Genomic DNA, 25,683 nt, shown 5'->3' on the forward strand with positions numbered 1-25,683 from the left:
TTCACTTTGCTTCTTGGCATTTTATTGTCTCTTCACTGTCAGTTGACAACTTGACTACCCTGACAATGTGCTGGAGTATCAGAAGCCTATTATCTCCCAGAAGAGCTGCAGTTCTTGAGTCTGAAGGTAAATCTTCAGAGTCACTGCAGTTAAGAGTGACGCAGCTTTGTGGAGCACATGTCAATGCACAGACTGCTTAGGATGGATTCAGATGTGAAATGCATTTGAAGGCTGTGGCTGGAAGTTAAAGGCGAATACATTCTACCTAAGATTGATTAAGTGGGGGAGGCTCTCATTTCTCTACCGTGGGCACTGCTGTGTACCTTGTGGTGTAGAGTGCCTGAGCTGCACCCTGGCTCGGAGCAGGGTTTTCAGTGGGCTGATGCAACTTGTTCCACAGATGTCTGGTGGCAGGGGAGGTTGGGAGCCCGTGGCAGGGGGCTGCCTTGTCATCACCTGGAAGGGCTGGTCAGCTTCTTTTGGCAGCAGCCTGCAGCCAGGTTGGTTTTGGCCAGGCATGAAGCTGCCTTTCGACAGCCCCCCGTACCAGGTGCTGCCAGCCTTGCTGCAGGGCTGGGGCTAGGGCTAGGGCAGCCTTGGGGCAGCTGGAGCTCCAGGCAAAGGGAACATTGGGATCTGCTCTTGGTCACCTGTGGGGTGGCCTACCTTCGTCGTGTGACCCAAAGGCATGTGTATCCAGGGTCAAGGGACCCGACAGCTCTACAGCCAGGGCATTGCAACCGAAGACAAATCTTGGGCAGGCAGGGGTGGTCAGGATTTAGCTGTAGCAGCAGATGAGAAACATGACCTCATGGTGGCTGGTCTGTCTGGGCGACATCATGTTTGTTACAGTTACTGAAGAGTACTCACATGATGCAGTGTTAAGTATCTACAGTACATAACTGAATTTCTTGCCTTCTGTAAAGACTCTACTGACTATGATAAGCCTAAGACCTTAATTCAGCCACCTCATTTTAGTGCCTGCTCTTCAGTGCTATGTCCAGAATTTCCCTGGTATGCACTGTCTGCTGTGATAAACAAGAGCAAACACTCCTGCCTCAGGTGACAATAACTTATTACTAATACAGTGTCATAGCCGTAGTTTGCAATTCAGTCAACTTTGCTAAACAAATATGAAGATACCTGCCCTGGGGAACTGGCAGGTGGCATTCAGGAATGGCAGGATAATTTATGGTGCTGAACAAAACAAATACAGTCACATGCGCCTGCACTGCATGCTAGTTACTTGTGCTTTTAATATGTTTTTTGTTGGCGTATGTCTGCTGAAATCTGACACTCCCCACTATTACTTGCTTCTTTGTGCCATGCTAAAATAGCTGTAGGAAGATACTTTTCTGAAATCTGAGGTTTTAAGGGAATTTTGAGTATAGCCTGATGAGGTATCACAGTGAAGGAATCCTTGAATATTTAATTTAGAGTGAAGATAATTAGTCTCTTCTGTGCAATGAAGTATATAAGCTTTTTATTATAAGCTTGCCTCTGACTGGAAGAAATAAAGTAGTAATTTTTCTGGAAAAAAATGAAAGTTTTCAAGAAACCAAACCAGTTAATAATTTTGGGTTGAATTGGACTAAGTTTCATCTCGTAGAAGTAGCTGGGACTATATAACTCATAACTGCTGGACTGGTTAAACACATTTTAAATAAAAATCAAATTTTCAGTCTGAAGCATGATTTTAATGAATTGAAAATGGCTAAACAAAGGAACTTCAAGTAAGTTCAGATAGTAAGTTCAAATATTTTTAAGTGTTTTCAAATAAATGAAAATACTTTTTATTTTGTATTGTATAAAATGATACAAATTGACTACAAATAAAAATTTCAGTCTTTCTGTAGAGTTATGTATCAGTATGAATGGAGCCAACTGAATTCTTTTCATCACACCAAAAGGATCTGTTACTGAAGTGGCTTTTGCTGTTAGGCTAACTGCTGTCAGTTTTCTTTTATAGAGAAGACAGTATTTTTATGATGTTCACAAAGATATTAAAATGCCTTGAAACAGATAGAATTTAGCTAAATGATTGTTTACTGATGCCAGGTATTTGATTGTGCAAGGTAATAATCTCAGAAAAGGATCACAGTAGAGATAATGCTGTTGATGATGATACTGTGGTAGGCACCAAAGAACAGTGAAGAGTTTGCAGTGTGAATAGGAAAGCTGTCACCCCTGGTGTGTGGGACAGCAGAGCCCTGGAGCACTGCCGAGTGAGCTCCACGGGGTCTGCAGAGGCTCTGCAGCACTGCAGGGTTGTTCTGCTTTTCTTAATTACCTAGATGGAAAGTTATTAAAAATATCTTCATCACCACAGTTGGAGCTTGTGATAGCAGCCACGGCAAGCCACTGACTACCGCTTTCCCTGGAACACCCTCTCCAGGCTGCAAGGCTTTGTGCTTGCTTCCCTCTTCCTGCTCCTCCAAATGTTGTGCGTCTCTTCTGTAAGCCAAATGCCACACTCTAAGCCTTTCTCCTCTGGTCGGGTTTTCTGAACTTCATGTCTTCATTGCCCTCTTCTGCGCACTCCTTGGTTTGGCAACAGCATTTGAAAGGAGAAGCAGTCCAAAGGGAAAGTGGTGTTTAGTAGCACACAGCAGTGGGACAACTAATCACCCCTCTCACGTGTGCTGCTCCCATTAATGTGCTACAGAATTCCTGTTGCCTGTGAGACAGTGGCATTTTATCACATTCAGCTTGTGGTTTACCCCAAACACATCTTCCTCCTTTTTTTTTCTTTTTTTTTTTTTTTCTTTCCCCAAAACTGCTATCTAGTCTGTTACTCCTTACTTACATTGGTCAGTGGTAGAATATGACACTCTGACATTTAATTTTGTAATAATACAATGGGAAATCCCTATATGTAATCACATTGGGGGGGGAGGGGGGGAGGATTTTGTTTAAACACTGACCATAATAAATGTGTGTTAGAAGAAGCTTGAGGCTGAAAAATGCTTTGATGAAATACACAAAATCCATCTTTATTTCCAGGTTAGGGGTGGGTATAACAGGTTTCGCTGTGGATCTGGGCAGGTCCCACAGCTGTGTTAGCGTGACATTGGTGCCCTGCCACTGGCACTGTCCTTTGTCAGAGCAAACACTCAAAGTCCTGTTTGGTTTTTGGTCAGTAAAGATCCTGGCACTGCTTTTTTCATGTCTTAACATGATAACTGTGGTGGCCAAACTAAACTTCTGATGGTATAGTTTCCCCTTTGGCCCTAATGGCTACTTATAAAACTTTGCAAATACAGCTCCTAAGCTGACAGGCTGGTTTTCTTCAGCTAGAGGGTGAGCCCTTCGAAGAGCTTTTGCTCTCCTTGAGGTTTATTGCAAAATGAGAATGTTCCCTTTGTCTCTGGCATCAACTCAGGTTTGTAAACTTTGTTAACCAAAGAAATACTGAGTTCATATTCCAAAGTACTTGGAATCTGGTTGTTGACTTTTGGGTACACAGGCCATTGCTCTCACTCAGTCCAGTTTTGCCCTTAAACTTCCGGATGATCCCTGTACACATTTTCTTGTTTACTCCCTTTTCTGTCAGAGGGCTCATTCCTGGAAAATCTAACGTGAGCAGTTTCCAAACTGTGCTGAGGGTAATCGTTCTCTTCTGCTATGAGAGCACTTGGTGGGATGAATAGTGGACGTTTTGCACGTTACCGATTTTTTAGCACTGCGGATGGGAATATTTGAATTGCCAAAGATAATGAATGAATGGGGTGCATACCTAGTGAGGGAGATTGGCAGGTAGGATGTGGGTGTCGGGTTCAGCTGGGATATTTTGCCTGCAGGGGCAGTGGGAAGGGGTGGTAGCTGGGAGGGGCTGCAGCAAGAAATGCTTGCCAGTAGTGATCTCCTGACCTTCACCCACTCTCCTTGGCACAGTTGGCCCCCCTGTCCTCCAGCCCATCTCCTTCTCTTGGACATAACAGCTTCTTCCTTTAAATTGACCTTGGCTGCACGTGTGTTGAAAGGTGAGCTCCCATTGAACAGCATGCTCCTTTGTCTTGGCTGGGCTCCCAATCCAGGTGCTGAATTATTTTATCTTTTAATTGTTATTTTCTTGGTTTTGGGGGGATGGGAAAGACAGAATCAGTGCCGGATTATAAGGACTGGTTTACAGAGACTTTGAAGGTGGGGCTGTTCAGTATTGAGGAATAACATTTTTTCTGTATACAGCATTCATCAGTTTGCATTCTGTTTTCACCGTGACAGCTCAGAGATAATTACTCCGCACCGTGGGCTACTTAGATGAGTACTGTATATTCAAGTGAACTTTTTAACCTGCTAAATGAATCACCTGGAGAAAGTTAATGCTATTTATATTTAATTAAAATTTGCAAACCAGACAGGAGGGAAGAGCATACACAAAAGTAATATTAATCTTTATGTTCAAGCTTATCAAGGGAAACCTGATGTCTTTTTGAGAGATGCTGAGTATAAACTGCTGCTACAGCCAATTGACTGTAATCAAGGGGTTGATTTTTAAAAAGAACACTGTCCACTTGAATATTGTGAAGTTCAGTAATATTAAAAAAAGCCAAATCAGGGATATAGCCTCCCTTTTCTGGTTGGTCCTGCTTATTTCTTGATAATGTCATTTTCAGAGGGTTTGGGGCCGGGGGAGGGATGTGGCTGAAAAGAGATGAGTGCATATAGCAAGGTTCATTCTGTTTGTTTTACTCCCCATATACCTCTATGTCTATTTAGCACCTTGCTAGAGATTTGATTTTACACATGGTGCTATAAAATGCCTGAAAGTATTTAATTTTTAAAGAGGTGCAATATGCCTTTCTGTTGCTTAAAATGAATGTTTATAGCCTTCCTTGTTGTCTACAGAATTTTGCAAATGTGAATTCTACACAGGATTACCTTGCCCTCTTTATATATTACATATAGGGATTTCCCATTGTATTATTACAAAATTAAATGTCAGAGTGTCATATTCTACCACTGACCAATGTAAGTAAGGAGTAACAGACTAGATAGCAGTTTTGGGGAAAGAAAAAAAAAAAAAAAGAAAAAAAAAAAGGAGGAAGATGTGTTTGGGGTAAACCACAAGCTGAATGTGATAAAATGCCACTGTCTCACAGGCAACAGGAATTCTGTAGCACATTAATGGGAGCAGCACACGTGAGAGGGGTGATTAGTTGTCCCACTGCTGTGTGCTACTAAACACCACTTTCCCTTTGGACTGCTTCTCCTTTCAATCCTTCTACACAAGAAGAAAGTACTGTGTTCAGCTCCGGGGCCTCCAACATAAGGACATGGACCTGCTCAAGTGGGTCCAGAGGAGGCCACAAAGATGATCAGGGATCTGGAGTACCTTCCTTATAAGGACAGGTTGAGAGAGTTTTTACAAAGGCATGTAGTGATAGAACAAGGGATAATGGCTTTAAACTGAAAGAGGGTAGATTTAGATTAGATATAAGGAAGAAATTCTTCACAGTGAGGGTGGTGAGACACTGGCACAGGTTGCCCAGAGAAGCTGTGGCTGCCCCCTCCCTGGAAGTGTTCCAGGCCAGGTTGGACGGGGCTTTGAACAACCTGGTCTAGTGGAAGGTGTCCCTGCCCATGGCAGGGGGGGTGGAACTGGATGATTTTTAAGGTCCCTTCCAACCCAAACTAATCTGTGATTCTGTGAAATAAGAAAGCTCATTTTTAAGCACAGTTTTAAGACAACCTCATGAATGTTAAATGTCTGTGGTAAACTTGGCAAGTCATGGAACTTCTTAATACAATCCCATTTACTGCCTTTGGTGTATGAATGCCTCAGCTACTTAAAGAGAGTAGAAACACCGTCTTTCTCTACATCTTCCTTCTCAGCTTGTGAGCAAACTGATTTACAGATATACACATTGTATATTAATTGCTCTCTCTATGTGGACACTACTTAGGTCCCGATCTTGCAGTGAGATTTCTAAGCATCAGGCACTGTTAAAAGCACCAGTGCAGGATGAGAAGGCATGCATCTCTCTGAAATGGGCTTGTCACATGTTGGGACAGTGCTGAGGGAGAGCAACAAGGCATGTTTTAGCATGGAAATGTTGGACAGCCCATTTCAAGTGCAGGGAAGGGACAGGAAGTTCTTAGTAATAAAACTACTGTGTAAGACTGAGTCATATTTGTTTATATATAAAAAATTAGTTTTCTTGTTAAAATAAGCAGCTGTTGTGTTTGCTTGCCGGAATTCTCTCAGTTAAATTGTTATTTCAGAAGAAAAAGCATGCTCCTAATTAATAGGACGTTTCCCAAAACTTACCAAACTACAGGAATTTCAGAGCATTTCAGAGTTAAGCTGCTTTTAAAAGTGAAGGAATCATCTTGCCCTCTGTTTTTGCTACTGTTTCTTTAAGCAACAGTTAAACCATCCAACTCTTAATGCCCCTTATAACAATAAGAGATACAGACACTGAGCTGGAGAACAGTTTTGCCCTTTGCAATTTATAGACACCTTCGGGTTGGTGATAAATGCCTCTGTAAAAAGAGAGACAATTATGTTTAATTTTTTGCAGTGGAGGGTTTTTTGCCTTTTTAATTGTATTACTTAAGATGTTTCCCTCCTTAGAGACTGATATATTCATTTGCATGCTTTTTCCATGTCTGGGTGCAAATGCTAACAGCATTCCAGAGCCTTCTCCTCTCACAGGGAAAGGTGCTGTTTATCTCCTTGTCACCTATGTCTCATATAATTGCACCCAAATCCAAATCCTTCATGTCCTGATTAACCAAAAATAGAGGTTTGGTTTCTTACTGTGGAGACCATCAGCACTGGTAGCTAATAGGCTCCCCTTTGTGGGTCTCAGTTGAATGCAGCTATGGTGATGCAGTGACATTTCTGTGTTTGTGTAACTTGCATGCTTTGTAATGATCAAAATATCACAAGACAACCTTCTGGAGAGTACAGCTGACTTAATAAATGTGTTTCTAATGTGTGTATCTACTGGAAGAGGCATTTAGAGAAGGGAGGGGAAGGAGTTATTGAGAAAGAGAAAAATGACTCATCAGAAATATTTGTCCTCTTTTCTTTCCCGTGTTTGGCTATTTCCATTGTAAACTGTGATTGATGCCTGTCTAAATAGGATTGTGGATGTGAGATAGCTCTCAGAAGATGAAATATTTTGCAGTTTTTAACCACCTTCCTTTCTTTGCTACATTTAAACATGCTAAAGTCTGACAAAGTTTAGTAACTGTGAAGGATGTTTGTCTAGTTTACACTAATTCTTTATTTACGATACCCTGCCTTTTTTAAGGGGAAAAAAAAAAAAAAAGAAGAAAAATGAACAAACAGTATTTTGTCTCATTTCTGAAATTTCTAGTATGAATGTGTATGTCCCACCTGAGATGAAGATGAACTCCCTCGGACTATTAGAGTTGCTGTCCATTAAGAAATGTATGCACTGCACTTAATGAAGCAGCACTTAGCTTTGCGAACATCGCTCTGGAGAAATACGGATGTTCTTTTAACACACGACTGGATTCCCAGAACTCTTGCTTTGTAAATAAGGTTTGTTCCCAGAGAGTTCTAATTGATAATGACAGTTAATGTAATACCTGCTGGCTAGGCCTGGCCTTTACTAAAAGAGTTCTTTGAAACTTATTTATTGATTGCTGCAATCAATTTAGTTTAAAAAAAAAAAAAAAACACCAACAAACAACAAACCCAACAGTAATTTGGCCTTAGTTTTCTGATTTTTTTTTCTTTATTTGATGGAATGAGTGAGATTAAAGTCTCAAAACCCTTGTCTGACTTTTTATTTGTAAAGCATTTGGTGGTTTTGATTTTACATGTGATTATGGCCCCAGGAATTGTGATTATATGACTATTAAATAAATGTAATTTTCTGTCCAGATTGAACAAAGGCTGTCCAGAAATAGACACACAGAATTTGCCTAACTCTCTTTATCATCAGTTCTTTATAAATTAATTATTGTTTATTCACCCGTAAAGAAAATGGGGTTTAGTTGCAAGGCTGAGATGGCATTCCCCTCTGCTGTTCTCAGAGTCATTAGTACTTTATATTTGCGTGGTGCTGTACAGACATCAAGTCATGAACCCTTGTCCCATGGTACAGACCTTAGCCAGCTCTGCTGCTGTGTACAAAAGGGATGGGAGTTGTGCTTTGATCCTTCTTACCTTTAGTATTCTTTTAGGAGTCAGAGGTTTGATTTGATTGCCGTTATCAGAGAATGGATAACATTAGACATAAAGCATCCAGTGGTGACATTCACCTCATGTTTTTCTGTTCCCTGTCTGCCTTTGCGTACATTTCAGTAGTTGGATTCTTAGTGCTAAATTATTTAATGGTTGGAAAGTAATCAGATTTTGTTTTCACTTTGTGTATTTTTACTTCAGAAGTGATGTAGTTATTTTGTATGACTTGCACTAGACACTGTACGAATGCTTAGTGAAAGGTAAGATTTGTTACAAATTACCTGAAAAATGGCAGTCCCGAAAAGAATGCATGAAAAAGAATTAATTGTTGATTCTTAGTAAAGATTTAATTAATAAATGTTATTCTCTCTGTATTGCTGGGTGTTGTTTGCTTTGTGCTTCTGATTGCATTTTAGTATAATTTTCAGTATGTATGGCAGAGATTTATCTAGCACTACATCAACAAGGGAGACAAATATATTATGGAAAAATAGCTATACAGTGTAGCAGGATATCTTGGGGTAACTATGTGTCCACTTAAGAAGCAGTCGTTTGTGCTGCCTTGAAGGCTGGTTTGTGTCCTTATTCACTCTGCAAATCCCAGCTTTATTTTGGCAGGACAACTGTACTCTGAACCTTTTGTTACAAGTTTATCAGCTAGTTGGAATAATCTTTCAATCCTGGATCTGACATGGACACGGGATTAGAGTGGTTCAAGATTTATAGCTCAACATGTGCTTTACAAGTGACTAATTCAACCAATGGAGAGATGCTGTAGTTGTAAATGTTCCAAGGGACAAGGAGTGCAATAAAATAATTCAGCCTGTAGCTGATCCATTAAAAATTAAACATCAGTATGATATAGAAGTCTTGTCCTGGCATGTGTAGTCATAAAACCAGCAGAACAAATTACACAACACACTTTTATTTTACCATTGCTATGTACAATAATAACCATTATTAAGCATTTCCTTCCCAGCTGTTGTTACAGACTAATATATTAGTCTGTAATATATTTGGTGAGAAATGTGATTAATAAAAAAATCCTCTCCTTTACAGAAAAGTATTTCAAATATATAATATAATAGAAAATTATAAACATTTTGTAACTCTTTTGAACGTCCAATAGTATGGTAAGCAGAGTTTTGAACTTAAGGATTTTATACACTGTTAAAAGACCTGTAATGGTTTTCATTTTCAAAATTTTGCATTTTGCATATTCTGTTGTCTGTTGTTCCCACCAAGCTCTTACGGACCTCCACAGTTTTGGTCTTTGTTAATAGTTTCTGTTTATTAATGAGACTGCACCTCTGCTGAAAAAGACTTGACAGCTGGTGTGATTCACAGAATTCGAAACTGGTAGAGAAATTTGCATTTTTCTCAAGATGTTAAAAATGATTTTGTCTTTTCCACACTGCAATTCCCCATCACTTCACTAGGATCCCCTCTTGACAGCACCATGGGATTGTGCTGATGTTCGGCAGCACCAGGCAGTATTGTCCAGTCATGCATCCTGCCATGCCAGGAACATTTTCAACAAGTGCTTTTCCTGAACACTAGCTCTTGGTTTTCATCCTTTTGTCCTTTCTGCATGAGAGCATCCTTGGATGATGTATTTTGGGGAGCCGCAGGGTTATTGGGAGTGAGGGCTGGGAGAGGGAAGGCACAGCTGCAGCATTCCTGCTGTCATACCACAGCCCTTAAAAACAGCACTGCAGCATCCCTCTGAGATTGGTGTCTCAGCGTGTGGAAATGGCTTCCTGAGAGCTAAGTATTGGTACCTTAAACATGCCTGGGACTGTTCTCGGCACTGGGACTAGCTGGTGCAGAATGGCCCACCTCTTTACTATCAAAATGTTTTGCTCTTAATTCATACTTATGAATTGTTTTTAAATGCAGTACTTGACCCAAGCCCAGGGCCCAACAGGGATCACAGTAACAGTTTAGCTCTAGAGATAACCAGACTTCCTGGGAACTGGATAAATGCTCTTCCAGGGACAATGGGCCTGGGAGCATTCCTATGCACTGTTTAGTTTAGACCCAGCCCAGATGGGGAGATGTGATACTAGCCCTTTTGCTTCTCCTCTGCCTTTCCATATGGAGATCAGCATAGCTTCAGCAAGCTAGTGGTCAAGACCTGGACAGGCCTCTGACATGGAATGAAAAGCAGCAATCATCATGAGTCGCAGTGGTGGAGCAAGGAATGTCTGGATGGATGCTAAGGCCAAATTGGCCAAGGATTTTGAGCGGGAGGAAAGTCTTGACTTTGTGGAGATCCAGTTTGAATAGCAGAGAATGGCATTTTACTTTCAATTTCTTTTACAAAGCAAATGTTCTGCTACATTTTGTGACTTTTTAGGGTGCCTGGCTCAGTCCTTGTAGTAACAGTGAGAAAGCCTGGAGAAACGGGGAAAACTCTTGCTGCTACTGATATGCTGTGGGATGGGGGCTTTCTTGCTGCAGCTCTGATGTGGATTTCTGTATGGATAAGTCCACTCAACAACGCACACCATGTAATACTGAGGATCATTTTTCCTCTAAATCTTTTCTGCATCATCAGTTGTGGTTTAATCTATGGGGCAGGGACCTGGAGTGGAGATGTGTGGGGGTGGTGGTTCCAATTTGTACTGTGATGTTGCCCAGTCAGTACTGTAAGAGAGTACACTGAAGAAATGGGGGTTTATATTTGGGAACTAGTTAACTGGAGTATACTTGCCTAATATTAATTCTGTGTGTGGCCTCCCTCTTATTTAAATTTCTTTTACTGTTTTTTCAAAGGTTTACTGTAAGAACTTTCTCCACGTGAAACCTGGATCCAGTTGTCCCTACTAAATTTTTTATTGCTAAATTTAAAAAATCAGATGGACTACCATGGCCTTTCCTTTTAAAAATTTTGAAGTTAAGCAGATTAAATAGGAAAATGTATAGATTTCCAGTGACATCTTGACAGCAAGTAGTTGAACTTGAGAGTTCTTGATTTCCTGGTATCTGTAAGAAGGCACCAAAAGAAAATTAGCTTTTTGTATATACTGCACATGTCTATGTTGAATTTATTTAATGCAGTGTTCAGTGAATTCACTGATCCCCTGCAAGAAAGAATTTTTTTCTTTCCCCTCCATTCATGTATAATTTGGCTTCTAAAATTTTTTGCTCTTTCCTAAACCTGGAGGTGAGCCACAGCTAACAGTGTTACATAAGGTGTACTGCAGAAGCATCTGGGTGGCTGCTTGATGTGTCTTGCTCACATACTTAATATTAGGGTTAGACTAATGAGTGAGCTATTAGAGAAGAAGGAGTTGGCTTCTGTTACAATATGTTGTGATTGTCTAGGCATTTTCACCTAATACTGAATTTCACCTAATTTTCACCCTGTTTTTGCAATTCCTTGATCCTATCTACACTCTTCCTCTTGATCAAGTTAAAAATTCCAAGTTTATAAAATCCTGCCTAGATTCCTGGTACAGCAATCTCCAGTATCTTGCACTCAAACCATATTTTTCTATAATGCTGAGACATAGTTCAGTGTGCTTTTACAAATTATTTTCATTTATGTAGGACTTGTAAAGAATGCGATTATGATCCAAGAAGTTCCCTTTTTATAGCAACCTAGAAACTTACCTGCAGTTTTGTAAGTAAGATGTTATGCAACAATTTCATAATCACACAAAATTGCTGTTTTTAATGACTTTCCAATAGAGACATCACCTAAGGTTTTTATTTTTCTTTTCTTTTGCTTATTATATTGTATAATTGGTTTCTGGTAGTATCAAACCACTAGTAAATCTCTGTCAGTAACATAATTAATCTCTAAATGTTACAATTCAGACTTAGCGAGGTCTGCTTTCCCTGAACCTCATATTTAACAACAAGACTCTTTGAATTGTGCGCACGCTTTGGTGCTGTGCTGTAGTTTTGGCACATGATGCAGTAACATGTTCAAATAGGAATACCTAGTGTTTGCATCACTTCAGCTTTTGATTACCAGCACTGTGTCACTGGGCAGTACTTACATCTAGAGTTATAGACCATAATTGGATTCAAAAGTTTACAAATACATAGCAGCTTCCTCAGAAGATTCATGGTGATCCAACTTACATTAAAAATAAAATAGCATCCAAACTAAAAATTTCCACACTTGGCTTTAATGGTCCAGGATTTCAGTACGTGAGCTTTTGGGTCTATAATTGCTTTGATCCATATGTATCAGTTACTACTACTACTACTACTAGAACATACATACCTAGCATTTATATGAAAAAAACCTTTGACATATGAAGAACTTAACAGGATGCTCCTTAAAACATCATGGCTGCATTAAGTGTGAGCTGTGTTCCGCAGCATGAGTTTGCTGTGAGAAAATAGCTGAAATTGAGTTTTTAGAGCAGACCTATCAAAAATCCCTGGAAAATTGTGCAGAAACCTTACAGGGATTCATATCCTTATACGCTGTGTTTAGACCACTTGCTGTCAAAGCTGATATGCTCTTGATGCCTGCTCTGGAACCTGATGCAAGGGGTATCTCCACATACTGTCTGGGGCTTCCAGTCCCTGTCTCCCAGCACAGTCTGGAGAGAGATCACTGTGCCCTGGTGCAGGTGGTGCAACTGCTGAATTTTGCTCCTAAGCACTTTGGAGGAAGGAGCAGTAATAAAATCATGCAGCTCTTTGGTGACCACAAGCCCAGTGTCTATAGATGGTGATAGATCTCTGCCTCTCAGTAAGCAAGTTCAAGTTGCACACAAGGTAAGTATAAGATATGAAAGCTTTGAGTGTATTCATACTGAAGACCCACACTTAAAGATGGAAAGGGGGGTTTTGTCTTTGTTTAGCTCTGTTGAATTGCAAATTAGTTTGCAGTTTTCTTTAAGTAGTGTTTCCTTTGTAAAGCTGGCAACTGGCAAGTAATTAGCTTTCAGAGCAGGATGGCCTAGATGGAGAGGGGTATCTAAATAAAAGACACTGTTTTGTATTAATATAGTATTGAAATACTAGGAGTTTTTGAGGGAAAAGAGTACACCTGAAAATAATTGTGGCTGATATAAACCAAAGGATAATAATTTGCATCTTTGTGGAATGCTTTTCATATGCTTTTGAAATACCTGAAAATCATGATTTCAGCAAAGAATACACACCAGGAGGTTCCTCAGGACATGTGCTAGAAATAACAAGACCAAGAATTGCAAGTGTTACTCTAGAAAACGACTGATAATTCTGTGGGCATGAAACCTTTGTCTCCAGAAGCCTAAAAACTTATTTGTCAGGCTTTTGTGCTGCACCTAAGTTGTATAATGCATAAAACTGTGAGACCTTCTCCTCTTTAATATTATATACTCTTATTTTTACTTAAGAACTGTGTAAGGAGATCGTGGATCCCTGATATTCTCAGTTGGAATAAAATAAATATATGACAGATACAGAAGAAAAAAAGACCAACTCCATTCGCACACTTTATGGCCTGATCCTCTTCATCTTAAACTAATGGAAATTCAGACCTCCGCTTTATCTTAAGCCACTGTGGCTGACAGCTTCAGCCTTCCAACTTTTTTCATAACTGGAGAACAAATACCACTTTCTAAATAAGGGGACAGTGGTCAATTCTTTCAACAATGGGATAATAGATTATTTCAACCTCACTGAAAGTTCAGTGCAGTGATAAGACTGCTTAAGTATCTTTTAATGCAGAAACATAATGTAATAATTGCATTCATTCATATTATCTAATTTGCTTCCAATAGGTAATTTTCTGTCTATGCCTTTGCTGACAAGTCCTAGAAGATGCTATGCCTGTGCAGAAGGGTTTGGATTAATAGTGCCATATATCTAGGGATGTTTTTCATGGCCATGCAGATTGTTGACATTTTGGTTTTGGTTTTTTTGGTGGGTTTTTTGAGTCTGGAATTATGTCACAGAATCATTTAGGTTGGAAAAGACCTTGAAGATCAGCTAGTCCAACCATTGACCTAACACTGACTGTTCCCAAATACACCATGTCACTCAGCGCTATGTCAGCCCGACTCTTAAACACCTCCAGGGATGGGGACTCCACCACCTCCCTGGGCAGCCCATTCCAACGCCTAACAACCCGTTCTGGAAAGAAATGCTTCCTAATATCCAGTCTAAACCTTCCCTGGCACAACTTGAGGCCATTACCTCTTGTCTTATCGCTCATTACTTGGTCAAAGAGACTCATCCCCAGCTCTCTGCAACCTCCTTTCAGGTAGTTGTAGAGGGCGATGAGGTCTCCCCTCAGCCTCCTCTTCTCCAGACTAAACAACCCCAGTTCCCTCAGCCGCTCCTCGTACGACATGTGCTCCAGACCCTTCACCAGCTTCGTTGCCCTTCTCTGGACACGCTCGAGTCATTCAATGTCCTTTTTGTAGTGAGGGGCCCAAAACTGAACACAGTCATCGAGGTGCAGCCTCACCAGTGCTGAGTACAGGGGTAAGATCACTTCCCTGTCCCTGCTGGCCACGCTATTTCTGATACAAGCCAGGATGCCATTGGCCTTCTTGGCCACCTGGGCACACTGCTGGCTCATGTTCAGCCAGCTGTCAATCAACACCCCCAGGTCCCTCTGACTGGCAAATACTGTCAATACAGTCTGGCTTCCTTCAAAGCAAGGACTAGAGAAACATAACCCAGGGGTCTTCGTCTTAATCTTTTGATGTGTTTTTTATGGCTGCAGTGTGTTAAGCACCACACGTTCAGTGTCTGCAAGCCTCGGCAGAGTCAGGACAGATAGGACAGACTAGACACAGGAGAAGAGTGAGGTGCAGGTGAGGGAACAGTGGTTCAGTGTAACACGAGAGACCATGGCAGAGTCAGTCAGTAGATGAACTGATGTGTGCTCAGGTGAATAGCCAGTGTGTTATACTGCTGCAGGCAAAGGACCATTTTGGTTTTGAAATGTATTTCTGATAAGATGGTCATCACTCTTGATAATAAGATAAATATTGTCAGTAACCATGCTAAAATGTTAGTCTGTATTTTTTATTTTTTTAATATAGAACGGTTTTATTCTGTAATTTATCAGACTGTTTTAAATGTATTTTATTACATGCCAATTCTTTTAAGTTAGAACTTGTACTTCTATGGTTATAGCAGATTTTACAAGCAGTTAAACTCATTTACAGTAAGAGAAAGAAGAGTCATGTGCCCCCATGCCAAGTGACCATGTTTCTTCCCTGAAGCAGAAGTGCAAGGGGTTTGTTCATCTTTTGCTAAGAAAAGGCAAAGCTTATCTTCATCATTAGATCTTTTTCTGGATGGTGGAAGTATTGTTCTTCTTTTCCCATATTGACTTGGTTTATTTAAACTTGACATTCATGTAAACTACTTAAGCATTTATAACTTTAAACTTCAGAAAGAGTAAGGGAATTTTACTTGAATTCTTCATTCTTCACTTGAAGACTGTTGTAACAAAGCCAGCTAGGTTTGTATGATGATGTATTCCTCAATTATTATTTCAACTGAGTAAGGATCTGGTCACAACACATTTTCTCTCTAGTGTAAACACAACTCTTTCAGGCTTCTCATACAGTTAAAGCCAAATTCAGTATCTGTCAATGCTTTGAAAAATAGCAGTACTCTTTAAATGAGCACTGTGTTTGTGATAGTGGTGGTTTCAAGTACCTATTTGATTTTCATAGTAAAGCAGACCCCTGCTCACACAGCCATTAGCACCAGGGAGGTGTTTGAAGAGGCTGGTACTGCACACCTGCATATTGGTAGCTTCTCATGGCAGTGAGATAACTGCTCTTGAGTGCTCATAGTTAGTTTAATTAGAAGGCAATTTTTCAAGAAATACAGTTGCTGCTGCATTTAAGTGGTAGCTAATAGTGATACTGTTTGCAAAATCTTTATTTTATTACAAGACACATTTCTGCAACTGCAGTTGCATAAGGATTGGTGGTCTGGGCTGTCCCCTTAATGCTTCAGGCAGATGTAATTTGGGAATAACGAGGACAAGCCACAAGGATGGCTGGATGAAACCTTAAGCCCATGGTAAACAAATAGCAAATATACCTCTGAGGAGTCAGTGTCTCAGAACCACAGTAAGACAAACCTGCTTGTGAAGGCAGGATTTGAGTAGTGAGGGAGGATCTACATACAACATTCAGCTCACTTTTCACCCACCTCTGTGCAGGACAGTGTGTAAACACGGCTGATGTCTGCCAGTGTTGTGATGCCATTTTAGGGTTCTCCTCGCTTAGATAGGAAAGGATCTGATTTCTCTGAACCATCAACTTTCTTCAATTCTTAAATCTGTGGTTCATTAAACATCCAAATTCCTTAGTAAAAGTGCCAGGTGACCCTGCTTTTTTCTTTATCATTATTTTAGAGTAAATATGGCTAGGCTGCGCACTTGATATGGTTAATCTTTTTTTCCTCAAGGGGATATATAAAGAAAGCTTTCTTCTGCATCCCTCTTGCTGTGTGTAATACCACGGTGCATAGGAGTGAAGTGATGTTTATCATGATGTTCTGTATGCTTCACAGCTGCATGTCAATCATGTAGAATTAACTTATTAATGTTGCTGACAAATCTCTCCACAGAAGTGAATGTAAGATAAGTGTTAGAAAAGAATATGACCTTCTACAGTTCTGGCTGATTCATCACACATGCTTACAAAGGGGTCTTGCCATACATAATTCACGATCCTAACTTGGGAAAGAAGAAGGTATCTGGCTGGTGTTAGCTTTGGAAATAGGTGTCTTTGTAGCTTAGAGTATTAATTAAAGTTTTAAGGGCCTGAGGGATTAGATTACTTCAACATTCATGCAATTATCTTAGTGTTCAGGAATTTTATATATTTATTTTTAAAGACCTTCCTTCCTTAATTTCTCTTCTAGGACTGGAATGAGAAAGAACAGATTGCCATAAAAGTTTCTGAAATTATATTTTTGCATTAAATATGTATTATGATAAAGGACTTCTCAGAGGGACTCAGATTAAGAGTTAAATTCAGAATACTGTTTCTGTTGCTATTCCCTGCTGAATTTCTCCATTTGGTAATGTTACAGTTTAGCAACTGTTAACATATGCATGTAACAAGTTAATTGTAAAAGCCCAAAATGGGTAATTTGATTGTGCTACTAAAACAATAGTGTCAAACAGTCCAGTCTGTGGTTGCCAGCTTTAAATTATCAGGATAGTTGTAAATCATGCGAAGGGATTGTGGGAAAGAGAGCTTTCAGCTTTTCATTACAAATCCCCCATTTTCTGTCCAGTGATCTAAGAGAGAACAACATGCAGCCATCTGTCTAATAGACTGTGGTGGTGCTTTACAGACCATCACTCTCAGCTCTCCGGGGGAATAAGAGTGGGAAGACGAAACATGCCTGAATATTACAGTGTCTTTGGGATCGTAGTGCTTCCTACTGCACAGATTTGTAGCTAAGAACTGAGCCCACCTCTCCATATAACTGCTGCATAAGGGAGCACTGGTGGTTTTCCATGTTAGGAACTCTGCATATGTTACACATATGCATAATTAGCTAGTCAGCACTGGAAACAAGAAGAGCATTTTATATGTGCTGCTCTTTGCTGTATGAGAGATGTTTCTCCTTTTTACCTTTAAAAAGTAGAATCCAACTCCAGCATACCTCAACTAATGTATTCTCTGCACTTGTGTAAGTACACATATGTACCGTCATTGGTGCATAGAACAGGATCCTAGAGCAACCTGTATAAACACTTCAGAGAATCACGAGGGGAGAATGTCATGCTCTAAAGACTTCAAGCAATGTGTAGAGGGAAATAAGTGTTAATTTAAAAGTGAAGTCTTAATAACTTCCATTTTCAAACTTTTAATTTTACATCTTCAGACGTTATCCATGTTGACTAAGATGCAGGCTCTTCCTTGGAAGCTCTGTTCCTGTTGTAGATACTCTGCACTTGGTGTACGTTGACTTTGAGGGCTTCACACTGCTTCTTGGGCTCATTTCTTCCTGGGGTGTTTAACAAAGTGGCACCAGAAGATAATTAATTCTTGAGCTAAGAAAAAGGAAGAATTTAGTCGGTAAGTACCTGAATTGCTGGCTCAAAATATAAGCCCTGCTACATCATTTTCCCTATCTAAAAAATAAGGGAAGCTTACACGAGTAACGTCAGAATCACTATTCCTGTGACTGAAGCACATGGTACTTGGGTTAGTGTCTCTTGCCAGTTACAAGACGTTACTAATGCCTAACTCTGCTGTGATTATTCCTGTGGCATTTGTACTCCTTGAGCACATTGTATGGACATGATGTGTATGTATGAGAGTTGGGATTTCTGAGATGACAGTGTCTACATCTGTCACAAATAACATAAAATGTTGTTGGATTCCTACTCTCTTGTTTCTGCCTACCACACTTCACTGACTCTTTGTGCTGTACTCGCTCTTCTTTTCTTAAAAGAAATAAGATTAAAGATTTTTAAAAAGAAAATCCATATTAAAATGATACTCAACAGAAATTCACGTCTGCCTAAGTACATGGCATGTTCATCTCAGAGGAAAAAATACAGCAGTCATTCTTAAATACAAATTATGAAAACAAGGCAATTGCAATTTTATATTCATAAATGCATATTTAGAAGTAGCTTCCAAAAGTTATAACTCAGTTCAGTAAACAGTACAGTAACTGATATGTTTTGATTAATCAGAAGCCAGTGTGATTTTGTTCTTAGAGTGGAGAAGGCTAACATCATTTAAAAGCATTAGCTGTTTGTGATTAATCCAAAGTATAAGCAGTGGTGGTGGTGAAATTCCTTCTGATTGCCCTGACTTACTGTTATTTTGGCATCAAATAAAAGTAACAAAGTAACTTTCAATAAAGAACTCTTTATTTCAAATAGAGACTTTTCAAATTGATAGTGTCTCTAATATGATGCCAACCAAATTTGCCTTTGCATTCTTTTGTGTTGACATGGTTATAGAAAAAAAATTACATATGTGCTTCAGCTGTATGAAAACTTGTCCTAAAAATGTGATTAGTGGCTTATGAACTCTAACTTGAAGACTTTGTGCTTTGTGTAGCTTCAAGAGCTGTTCAAATAATTTATTTTCTGGCAACAATTTTCTTTAAAAAATAAAAATCTGAATTGCTTGAAACATCTAAAAAAGGAGGTGTGTGATTAATCTAAATTTTCTTTGGCCTTTAAATGTTATCTTTCTCTTTTAGGTGTCCTTTAACCTTTTAAAATTAAATTTAGGTCAAATTTTAAGTATAAAAAAATGTCTTTAAACAAAATATTGCCTTTTTTTATGTAACGTTAAAGTGGGTACTAAGTTCAGGGGGAAGAAAAAAAACTTCTTGCAGACATTTTTACATCTCAGTTCTGTGAAATTAAATTTGAATTTAGTTATTTTCAACTTATCCCAAACTGTATTTTTCAGTGTGACAAGAAAAATCTGTTTGGTGTAAGAGGTAGGAGGAGCCAGAGAATTTTACATATCAGTGAAGCTGGTGTTTCTGGGTGAGATTTCCAAAAGATAAGGGGGAAGGAGAGAGCACTGTGAGTGGAGAAGTGAGAAGCTCCATGGAAGCAGAAAACAAGATTTTGGGAGTGTACGCAGAAGAGTGAGCGAAGGAGACTGAGTATGGAATCCAGATTCTAAGTTTTGTCCAAAAACAGATCTTGAGAAACTTGGTGAGGTGTAAAAGATCTGTCCTTCAGAATCAGAGACCCTAAGTGGAGAATGAGACCTTCAGTGAGTGAAAGCACTGTGTTTGATGAGTTTGAGGTGGAAACTGTGGAAAGACTCATGATAGTTCTGTGCTGAGAGGGCAGAAGATTTTGTAAGATGAGAAATACTGAGCATGTTTGCAATTGGCAAGGGGAGGCAGAAGATAGTGGAAGGTCAGAAAAAAGCCTGAAGGAGAGGAAGAGAGGAATAGTAGGACAGAGAGCAAGAGAAGGAAGCTGAAGGAGTTAGAGTAGATAAGAAGAAAATGTGCATCCACTTAGTTCTTGAGAGAAATCTTCAGATTGTTTCAGCATTAATCCAATCCTTTCTTCCTTCCTCAAAAATAAAAGAAAGCAGAGGAGAAAAGTCTGAGATTAATTCTTTAGCTGGCGACATCGTGGCTGCATTGGGATGGTTGCCTGTCTGGAGAAGCTGTTAGGCTGCCTGTCTGGAGAAGCTGTTAGGCAGCTCCCTAGCATCTTTTATCTGTACTGCTCAGAGATCTCAGAGATTGATGTAGCCCATAATTACCTTCTCTTTTCTGGACTTAGAACAGCATGAATGTTGGGACATAAAGTGAACACCAAGATCATTCAGTGCTCTGCCTAATGCCACTGAAGCACTTTTTGGATACCTAGAAAAGAAGCCAGGCCTCTTATCATCTGGTCTGGCAAAGGGGGTGTCCTTACTTTTTGGCAGAGCAGCACCGCCCATTCTGTCTGAATATGCTATTCTTGAGTCATTGCCCCCATGGGGAGAGCCAATCGGTAGGCCTGAAGATGGGCTGTTGGTTGGTACAGCCTGTGCCATCATGCAAATTTTGTTGCTCTGGTTTGATCTTTCTTGGCTATTTTGAAATTTTTGCCATAGACTTTCTGCTGGCTCATGGTGAATGAGATGTGCAGATTTTGGTAAATGACATACAGCCTTCTCACCAACATTTCTACCCTACCAGGCTTTTCTTGTCTTCCTTCTTGCTCTGCCTGTGCAGTCATCCTTGTCCCTTTGAACTAAATGTACATAGTGAATAATATTTTATTATTCTGCTTATTTTTCTCCACATGTTCAACCTCTTCCCAGGCTGTTTTAGACTTTCACTCTTAATTTTTCTGAAGCATAGTGAGTGTAATTTGAGCTCTTCCTTGCACTGTCACAGCTGAATCCATCTATGCTCATTCAAGTATGTCCTTATTCATGCACTACTTTCCTATCGACAGGTGTAGTTCTTGGAAATGTGATAGGTCCCTACCTGCCAAGTGCTATTCAGCCAGCAGCTGAAAGATGTTTAGGAGCCATTCATCAAGAACATGAATTCCTTTTGAAAGACAGGCCTGAGGGCCATGACATTTAAATGGACCTGCCAATCTTGACGTATGCTATAGTCATTGTGGCAGCTGGGACATACTGAAGGAGAGTGTCTGTGGTATGCTTAGGAAAAAAGAGGATGTACTGTTAGCCTGGTGTTTGAAAATTGCTTGCCTTTGTAAATTCTCAAAGGAATTCAGTTCTTTGTTGGAGTGAAACTCCTCTGGTTTCTTCTGAAGGTCATCATTTCAGCCATGGTTACAGGAATGACTTGTTTCTGGCAGGAGAAGCTAGCACAGGAAGAATCTCATTCTGCTTCAATATTCTGTGCACTGTCTTTCACACATGGATAGGTGCAACTGATTTGATCTCTCTGCTGGACTCTGTATAGCAGGCTAATACTCAGAAACAACAGATTCATGCATGGTAACTTAAGTTTGCTTTGGTATTTGAGTCTGACTTTATGTGATAATTTTCATACAAAATTAATGAGCTTGTTTGGAGAAAAGCACTCACTGTGATGAGAAGCACTCTCAGCTTCTCACATCACTATTGCAACCCAAGTTGCTGGAGATGGTGTCTTTTTTTTTTTTTTTTTAGATCTCTGAGTAATCAGCTGCCAAAGTAAGATATATCTCATAAAAGGATCTAATCTTTGATCACTCAGAAGTTACAAATCAAAACATTCTGATATCAACATGTGGTCTGAGGACTTAATGCTACTTTAGAAGGAAGCAAAGTACTATACAGATTGCATAAATCTTAGTTTATCTACGCATTTTTTTTAGATCTGTGATCAAATGCTGAAATGATGCTTTTCTCTTATCTTTATAACCATTGTTGTGAGTTTTCAGTCTGACAGTGATCTGTTGTATAATTTGTGCTGCCCTGGCAATCTAACTGCTGTCCAGTGTTCTGATTCATTATTCTTGGCAAGGCAAGGTAGCATGCACCAGAGTTACGGAGAGCAAGTTGAATTGAAATTTGTTTGAAATACACTTATTTTTAAAGCAATGTTTCTCTTCAATATAACTTTTTGTTTGTTTATCTGTATAGATAACTTGTTTTCTTTCTGAGTTTGATATTTTATTTTTAAAAATCATGTTCAGGTTTTATTTCCAGAAAATTGACTTTATTTTTCTTCATGCCCAGTACAGAACTGCTTACAGAAATAACTGCTTGTCAGTAATCTTTTCAAAGACTCGGTGTAACAAAATGAAACCCTTGATCCCTTAGTCTAGATTCTTAAACATTGACAAGATAAATTAGAGCTTCATTAAATTAATGATTCAAAAGGATTCAGAGGAAAGGCTTAGAAGAATGGATGAAGTATAAATGAACTCTGCATTAAACTTACCATTAAGCAGAAGAACAATGAATCATAAATTGCATCTGTATAAATGCACATATTTTCTGTGGGGAGACAATAATTATTATGCCCAGGAGCATTCTCTGTAACATCTTCCACTCAATTACTGTCAGCATCTATTAGTCCATTATGATAAAAACTTCTGAAATGATCTGAGGTTAAAGAGAAATGAAAAATACAAATCTCTTTGCTTTCGTGTTTTTTTCCTGTTCTAAATGGTTTGGTAGCTTGCAGCTCTCTCTTATACAGAGGCAGTTAAATTTAGAAATACATTGGTAAACATACCTTAAAAATTGAAGAAAACTGCAAATCCCTTCATTTTTTAATGACATCATTTAACATCAGGTTATAAGTGTTTCATAAGGAAGTTATTAGAGATTATCTGATTTGGCATATGGTGATGTCTTCAGGGATCCCTTTGTGACACTTGCATACTGAAATAGGAAGAGGAAGCACTCCGTTTCTTTTCATTGAAAGTGTTAAATGAGTTTATCTGATTCTCTTTTGCAATTACTTGGCATTTCTGTCATGTACTGTATAACCAAGCATGAGAGAATTGCTGAGAAATACTTATATGTTATACTGCATAAGTGTATATATGTAAATAAATAAGTGCATTTATATTCCTAATACAGTCTCCTATTGGCTACAGGCTGGAAGCTCTCTAAATCCTGCCATCAGTGGTGCTCCTGCCAACCCTTGAAAATAGGCCTCTTTGAATTCCTGAGTCTGATTTAAGATTGTTGATTTAATATTTTTAGAAGAGAAAACAAGCCTAAATCAGCAGAGAAATAATTGGCTGAAAATGTGAATTGCACAAGATACATGTTCTCACTTGATGTCTCAGGGAAAACACACTCTGGAGGAATTCTCCACTCCACTCCTGTGTTAATTGTGACCACCCCAACCGGCAAAAAAGAAAAATTCCTGCCACTGATACTTTCTGCTCCCTAGTTAGTCACATGTAAAGAAACCTTAATTTTTGATACTGATGCTCGTATACTTAGACTCTTGTTTTGCATCAGATGGGTAGCATGTTGTCTTGTACCTTTCCTGAGATGTATAAAAAGACTTCAAGATAAAGAGGCAGTGTGGATGCAAACTATACATGAAAATCAGAAGCAGGAGTTAAGAAAAACTGAGTGACAGCCATGACAAGAACTCACAGCACAAAACAGATGTGTGATACAAACATGTATCATACACATAAATCCTATCATTTAAATGTATACATACATGCAAGCCCATTCAGTCTTACAGAGGGTGGATGGAGGGGTATGAATTAAATGTTCAGATTCTCTAGGTGCCTCATAGTGATGGACTTGCGGGTAGCTATTCTGGAGCTGTGTTCCTTTTTTAATTGATTTGAGTATTAGCCAAAAGCAAATGGGAACTGCTTTTAAAATAGAACTGAAGAAAAATATGAAAGTGACTGTGTGGTGTCATTGCTGTATAGGGGCCAAAATATGTGATATGAGAAATCTCTTCTAGCTCTCTATTTCCATGGGTGTTAGAGGCCACTAATGGCATGTATAGTCTTCATTGAGATAAGGAGCTGGATTTGAGATCTCCACAGATGAAATATTTCGCTCTGAAATAAAATGCTGAGTGCCTTCAGCTGAGAACTTTAAAAGTTGTGGGTTTTTTTTCTGATCTAGTAGCTTTTTTTCTTGTAGGGTCATTCTTCAGATTCAGATTTTAGAAACCAGAAGTGTTTGAAAGCATGAAGAAAAGGAAGACTGAAATCAACAAGAAATATTTCTTAAGCAATTTATAGAGTTTGAAAAACCACTGTTAAAATTCATAGCATATATGGCTCCCACAGCTTTGTTAAACAGAGAGCTCTCTAACATTAAGGCTCTTTGTTACCCAAAATTGTGGAGGAGAGCCAGAAGAGGAATATATTTAGAGTATGAAAATACACAAAGTACAGATGGAGCTTGAAAATAATTCATCCCAGAAAATGAACAGAAGGCAATAGAAAAGGCACAACTAAAATATAAATCTTACTCTTTTTGCCTACTATATGAGACCACATTAGTGATCGTTGGTGAACAAAAATAAGATCAATATTTGAGGTTAATAAAATGTTTATTTTTAATATGATTATTACATTCACTCATATTCCAGTAGTATTTGAAGCCACAAGTATCTCAGCATATTGCAGGAACAGCTGATGAGGCTTGGATGCCTAACTCAAGGAACAGCCCATGGCTGGGGATCTAGAGTGGGTGAAGCTACTGTGTTTCAGCCCTTCAGCCCAACATGCCTACACACCTCGCAACTGCACTTTTCCCTCCTGGCTGACTTCAACATCTTCCTTCTTAGCAAATTTATGTAAATACCTTTCTTTAATGCTTAATCTATTCACATGCAGTCTTTGTTGACGGCACCAGTCGTGCTGACCTTGGAGCTGTATGCTCAGAGGTGTAGGTTTTAGGCATTGCTCTGCATAGCCAAGTGATGTCGATTCCCTGACAGTGCAAAAGGGCTGAGGAAGTGTGGTTCAGGACTGCAGAGCTTAGAACCATCTAACTTCAAAAGTACAGAGAGGAGATCAGTCTGTTTTGCAACAGAATTTTGGGTGCTCATGAAGAGTTGTATTTTCTTCTTGTGTTGGGGAAATCTGACCCCTGCTACTGAAAGTGAATCTATACAGTGATAAATGTTAGCTTTTTGGGGAAACAAAGTGACAAGTGATGGAGCAGTCAGTGAGTCAGAAAATGGAGTAGCTCCTTTGGGATATAACAACAAACTGGGCTTTTTGTATTTGCTATTAAGTGAAGAGAAGTTTGAAGGAAGTGGCCATCATCTTAGTTCACAGGTAATGCTTTGTTTGAATGTGAGCCATTTGTGGAAATTGTAAAGCCAGTCATTTAAAAGTGAAGATCTTTAATAATGCTTAGGATAGCAGCTGCAACACTTAACATCCAAATTAAACCTAGCAGAGATGGACATTAGGTAAATTTGCTGCTATCCCCTAAATCTCCCTCCTTTGTCCTCGAGAGCACTGCCCTTAGGTGTAGATTGCACCATTTCCAAAAGTGGGGAGGAAATGAGAGCCATGGAGGTTTTAACTTTGCCCAAGTTACATACTAAGGCACCAGTAAACCTAAAATAAAACTTGTATCTCTGAATTTTAAGCCCTGTACTTTAAAGCACTAAAATGTTCA

General features: G+C 39.3%; 1 protein-coding gene across 7 annotated transcripts in view; it reads left to right on the plus strand.

Moving 5' to 3' along the window:
* GHR (growth hormone receptor) overlaps window positions 1–25,683 on the plus strand; it is a 131,277-nt gene that overhangs the window by 14,241 nt on the left and 91,353 nt on the right. The window contains exons 1-2 of one of the 7 annotated variants that reach the window (XM_074812727.1): window positions 3,738–3,756; window positions 3,895–3,983. The exons of 4 other annotated variants lie outside the window; for them this stretch is intronic. The gene's annotated coding sequence lies outside the window, so the exon portion shown is untranslated. Of the gene's footprint in view, window positions 1–3,737; window positions 3,757–3,894; window positions 3,984–17,992; window positions 18,187–25,683 lie in introns of those variants that run through there. 2 more of the 7 variants (XM_074812725.1, XM_074812726.1) reach the window with 2 other exon arrangements.

This window comes from Strix aluco, chromosome Z (genome assembly GCF_031877795.1).
Source record: "Strix aluco isolate bStrAlu1 chromosome Z, bStrAlu1.hap1, whole genome shotgun sequence".
Classification (NCBI taxonomy): domain Eukaryota; kingdom Metazoa; phylum Chordata; class Aves; order Strigiformes; family Strigidae; genus Strix; species Strix aluco.